The sequence below is a fragment of the Trichechus manatus genome, unplaced genomic scaffold (assembly GCF_000243295.1).
Source record: "Trichechus manatus latirostris isolate Lorelei unplaced genomic scaffold, TriManLat1.0 scaffold00090, whole genome shotgun sequence".
Taxonomy (NCBI): Eukaryota; Metazoa; Chordata; class Mammalia; order Sirenia; family Trichechidae; genus Trichechus; species Trichechus manatus.
The window spans coordinates 4025077-4031034 of record NW_004444026.1 but is presented as its reverse complement, the minus strand read 5'-3'; the positions used below and the strand labels follow the sequence as shown (position 1 = coordinate 4031034).

General features: G+C 43.1%; 1 protein-coding gene across 1 annotated transcript in view; it reads right to left on the bottom strand.

Annotated features, from left to right (window-relative positions):
* Window positions 1–5698, bottom strand: part of CSGALNACT1 (chondroitin sulfate N-acetylgalactosaminyltransferase 1) — a 329362-nt gene extending 323664 nt beyond the window's left edge. The window contains exon 1 of the mRNA XM_023736698.1: window positions 5579–5698. The gene's annotated coding sequence lies outside the window, so the exon portion shown is untranslated. The remainder of the gene's footprint in view (window positions 1–5578) is intronic.
* Between the last annotated feature and the right edge of the window lie 260 nt (window positions 5699–5958).

Sequence of the window (5958 nt, the reverse complement as noted above, 5' to 3'; positions counted from 1 at the left end):
AACCAATGTCATAAAACAATATGTGTACTACTGTTTCATGAGAAACTATTTGTTCTGTAAGCCTTCACCTGAAGTACAATAAAAAAAAAAGAAATTTGTCCAGAGGCACTGCTGGTACTCACAGTGACCCTATAGGACAGAGTAGAACTGCCTCCATAGAGTTTCCAAGGAGCAGCTGGTGGATTCGAACTGTCGACCCTTTGGTAAGGAGCTGATCTCTTGACCACTGTACCACCAGGGCTCCCTTAAAAACTTAGGTAGGTATTATTCTCATTTTAAAATAAGAAATAAGGCACAAAGAGGTTAAATCCCTTTTTTTTAGTTATATACACTGTTTACTGCAGAGCTAGGCCTAGAATCCAAACCTCCTACTTCTGGGTATGTACTTCATATTAGATAGCACTTATGGGTTTGTTCTCAACTCTAACACTGACTTGAGGTGAAGTAAGTCATTACAATCTGTTGTCATGGTGTTCTTCCTTATCTATAAACCTGGCCTGGTGATTTACCTTATCAACAGAATCAGGCTAATTACCTTCCTTCTCTGCATCTCACGATAACATCTATATTGTTTCTTATGGATCTCTAAGGATGGAAATACGGTAAACAGGATATGGAACGTATGACAAAGCCTTCCTCATCATTAACCAGGAGCACCTATTATGTGACCCATACAGTGTATCCTCAAGTATTAAACTAAGACACACACCCCCATCAGGACCTAATTGAACTTAAAACATCCTATGTTCCCATCTCTTTCTATAATTGTCTTTTCTTTCTTGAAAACCCTTCTTAAATGCAAAAACTCAACATATGCTAAAAACTTAGATGATTAAACCACTAGAAGCTGTCAGTCTGGGAGAAGGCAATCAATTGCTAACACAGAAACGGACAAAAATTCTTTGACATCCTTGAGGTAGTTCCTCCAGTGAGGTCCCATCCACTGTGGCAGAAATGCTAGTTGCCTGTATACAGGCAATATCCATCCTTCATTTATTTCTTAGTAACATATCATCTATATTACTGAGGCGACAAAATGCCTGGAGAAAATAACCTTTCCCAACACCTCTTGAAGTCAGGGATGGCCAATTGTTAGCAGAAGCTCTTGGGCAGCGGGGGTGGGGGGATGCTGTAGGAAGAAATTTTAAAGACAATTTATTCAGCTTGCAGGCACTCATTTGCCCTTCCACTCTTCCTTCTTCTTTCCTCCACTGAACACAGACATGATGGCTGGAGGTACAGCAGCCATTTTAAGTCCATGAAGGAAGGAGACCAAGAGAATCTCAGTTTCTCTGATATCCTTAAGACACCAAAGCAGTGAAAGCAACTGTCTACCTCCAATCTTGTTATGTTAGGAAAATAAAGAGATTAAGACCAGGTAGTAGGGTATCTGTTATTCTCAGTCAAATGTAATTCCTAAGAAGACACACCTAGGATACTGAAAAGATCCTGTATCTTTGTGAAGTAAGACAGTTAATTTGTCTTACAAATAAATAAATGTTACTGGATGATGATGATGATGACGACAATGACAACACTGATAATGATTATATTAACATTTATTAAGCACATCCTAGGTGCCTGGCACTGAGGCACTGAAAGGTAAAGCAATTTGCCCGAGGTCTCATGGCTAATAAGTGATGAGGCTCAGATTTGAATTCAGACAGTCTGGCTCCAGAATTTGTGCTTTTAACAAGTACGAGATAATAATATCAAACACAACAAGCTAATACACACTACATAAACTAACCTACAACAATCTACACAGATACACTGATCTTAAAGGAACATTTTTAATTCATTAGTAAAAATTCTTATTCTATGTCATCCCTAAATTGTTCCTGTATTTGAGAAATTATCTCCTTTGGGAATGAAGATTCTTCTAGGGATGGCAAACTTTTGATGGGTTTCATAGATGCCTTATGTATTATACTAAATACTAGTTGGACCATGACAATAGCCTCCTGACAGATATCCTTGCTTCTAGCCCCTCCTCACCACCATCATCACACCGACCACTGCAAGATTAATCTCCCTAAAATAGAAATTTGATCACATCACAGCCCCTCTCAAAAGTCTTTAGTGGATCCCTGTTGCCTGAATCAAGTCCAAACTCTTCAACCTGCATCTACTCCCAGCCCCTTCCTCACTTTCCCACCAGTCCCTTCAGACTCCAAACCGTCCAGCCAAATTATTCCCCTGGGCTTTTCCATCTCAGACCTTGGCTCACATGATCCACACTGCATGAATGCCCACTCTCACCCATCCCTCCCCCAGGTCCATGTGTTCTCACCACACCTCCTCCTCAGAACCCAAGTAACAAAAGCCCCTGCCTCAGAATCCCTTAGCACTTTATCTCTGCTTCACACATGGCGGTCAGCACCTCATGCTCTGAACTGCAGCCAGCATGGGTCACAGGTGCTTCCTATGTTACCTGGAGGAACTCAAGTCAGCCATCATCCTCTACTCAGAGCCTTCCGATGGCTGCCAGCTCACTCAGAGTAAACCTGGTTCTGTACAAGGGCCTCCAAGGCCTTGCTCAGTTGACCAGGTCCCATTACTGCTGTAACCTAATCTCTTACTGCCCACCTCATTCACTCCTGCCATCTCCTCACTGTTCCTGAAAGCTGCCAGGCATGTTCTCACCTGAGGGCCTTTGCACTGGCTGTCCCCACTGCCTGGAGGCTCTTCCCCCAGGCGTCCATGAGCCTCACACCCTCACTTTCTTCACGTCTTTGTTTGAATGTCACCATCTCAGCAAGAGCTTACCTGAACCCCTATTCAAAATTGCAAAGCAAGCATACACACACACAACTACTCACTTTCGCTCTTTATTTTTCTCCTCAGCCCTTATCATCATTGATATACCACACATTGTATTCATTATTTTCTATTGTCTGTCTCCTCACACTGGACTGTAAGCTCCATAGGGATAGAATTTTTTTGTCTGTTTTGTTCACTGTACCCCTAGTGCCTAGAACAGTATCTGGCATAGAAAAAACATCTGTAAAATGTTTTCATGAATTAATGAAAGACAAACTGTTTTGGTCTTCTTACCAATCCTCACAGTTTGACAGAACTGAGCACTCTTAACGCCTGGCATTTAAAAAGAGAGAGAGAGAAATAAAAAAAGAGTAATAGAATTGATAAGAGGCTTATTTGTTGGCGTCATGGTCAAAGAAGCAAGTGTCGTACGTCATGTTAATAGCTCCTTCCGGACAAGGGCAGAGCTGCCAGGGTCTCTGCCATCCATCCATGTCAGGAGGGAAAGCACTGGCTTTCAGGATCTTACCTCAAGACAGTAAGCGTAGCCCAGCCCTGCAGCAGCCCCTGTCCAAGACCAGGGCCCGGACTGCATCCAGTTTTCCTGCCTCCCCTTCCTCCACTACACCCCCTCCTCAGCCCTTTTCCTGGTCCGTCTCGCTCAGGGTTGTTACACCATATGAAGGGGCTTACTTCTCAGTGGTCATTTTATTCCTAAGACCCTCAGAAAATCAGAGGAGTGATGACTATTAACTGCATAATCCTGCATAGAAAACAAAGTTTAACCAGTATAAGGAATCATCTTATGGCCAAGTTTCACTGACAAAGTTATCTGATTCATTTACCCAAAACAACAATCTAAATCAAATCATGCACAATATCAAACCCAGAGTTACTCCACAGGACGAATTTTAGTTCTACTCAAAGTAAGTGAAGCCTATCAGTGTTCTTTAGGAAACTGCCCACATACTTGATACTTGCTTTTCCTCCCTCATCTTGCAAACAACTCTCAAAAGCCCCACTGATCTTTCCTAAAAGCTATCAGCCCCTTGTGGGTGGGATCTATGTCTGATTTGCTTTTCCAGCCACCAGGAAACCTAATGCACTATAATGCACATGGAGGTTTTGTTGTTGTGAATGAATGAAAGAATAAGAACGCTCTGAATTAACCACGTTTAATGAAAAGCATGTGAGAAAGATGTGGTAGTCTGCTTCCGTAAAGATTACAGCCTTGGGAACTCTATGGGCAGTTCTACTCTGTCCTATAGGGTCGCTATGAGTCGAAATCAACTCGACGGCAACGGGTTTGGGTTTTGTTCAATGAACAGCATTAGGCAATGGAGTTGATCATTCTCCCTCTCTTCTCTCTCTTCCTCTCTCCCTACCCCTACTCCCGAATGAAAAACAAGACACTGAATGTGCTCGGAGCCCTGGTGACATACTGGTTAAGAGCTCAGCTGCTAACCAAAAGGTCCACAGTTCAAATCCACGAGCTGCTCCTTGGAAACCCTACGGGGCAGTTCTACTCTGTCCTATAGGGTCACTCTGAGTTGGAACCAACTCAATGGCACCTAACAACAACAACAAATGAATGTGCAGGGGCACTGGTGGTTCAGTGGTAGAAATACCACCTTCCATGCAGGAGACCCAGATTGATTCCCAACCAATGCACCTACAGCACAGATGCTGAACAGGTTTCAGCAAAGCTTCCAGACTAAGATGGACTAGAAAGAAAGGCCTGGAAGTATACTTCTGAAAACCAGCCAATGAAAACTCTATAGATCCCAACAGTCTGATCTGTAACCGATCATGGGGATGGCGCCACACCAGGCAACATTTAGTTCCGTTGTGCATGGGGTTGTCATAAATTGGGGATTAACTCGACGGCAGCTAACAATAACAACAACAAAATGAATGTGCTGGCAGAGAAGAGAGAAGAAAAGCAATAGCGCATCTGAATCACACACCCTCGGGGGGCCCTTGTTACATTGGGGGTTAAATGGAGGGGAAATTCTGTTTCACTTCCAAAGTTGCACTAATATTGCTTTTTTTAATTTAAAAATAGATTTCTATCTCCTCGCTCCTCCCAACCACACACTGTCCTTACAAATAAACCATAGCACAAAACGTACAATTTGGGAAGACCTATTAACACCTCTGTGTCTGTCTGTTTGTGAACCCACCAATCCCACCCCAATTTAATATTTAATTCACTTAAATGAAACAGAATTATGTTTCATTCCCTAAAGGAGTATAAAAGAACTATATTCCCTGTAGTATGTGAACCAAACACAAAATTCAAGCTGTATCTGTGTTGTGGGGAAGAGAATGTCCTCAACATCCTCCAACGAAACATTACTTCCTAAAACGAAAACAGTGGTGGAGGCCGACTCTAAAGTCTGGGAGCAGAAGGAGCAATCCAAAACGCAGGCAGTCAGGAATTTGAAAAACACACGCACTAAAAGCAGAGAAACCAAAACCCTGGTGGTGTAGTGGTTAACTGCTAGGGCTGCTAACCAAAGTGTTGGCAGTCTGAATGAGCCAGGTGCTCCTTGGAAACTCTGTGGGGCAGTTCTACTCTGTCCTATAGGGTGACTATGAGTCGGAATCAACTCAATGGCAACAGAAAAAGCAGAGACTGAAACGCACTGAATCAATTTAAAGGAGTGCTGATTCCTAGCCTAAAATCCATAAAACACTGGAAGAATCTCTTTCTTGCCTCCAACCATGAGAGAAGAAGAGGAATCAATCAATTTAAAGGAGTGCTGATTCCTAGCCTAAAATCCATAAAACACTGGAAGAATCTCTTTCTCACCTCCAACCATGACAGAAGAAGAGGAATCACCTTAATGGGGGGAGTTGGTGGGTACCGGTAATAGATCTCCGCAGGGTGACCTCACAGGTTGTCTGGAGGTCCTCCCGAAGGGTAAGTCCCAGCACGAGGCATTGTGTGGTGCACGCTCACTTCCCTCCATTTTTTATCTGAGGAGAATAAACACCACAGACAGTTTTCAAACTAAAAATATTTCACAAAAGGGAAATTCATAACCTGAAGGATGTGTGAGGGGAAGGGGAGGCAGGAGGCCTCGGGGAAGCTCTTTATGCCAAGAGGGTCATACAGCATGAGGTTACTGCTTTTTGATCTATTGGCCAAAATAATCCAAGTTAGCTTAATCCAGAAGGTAGCTCAAGAGG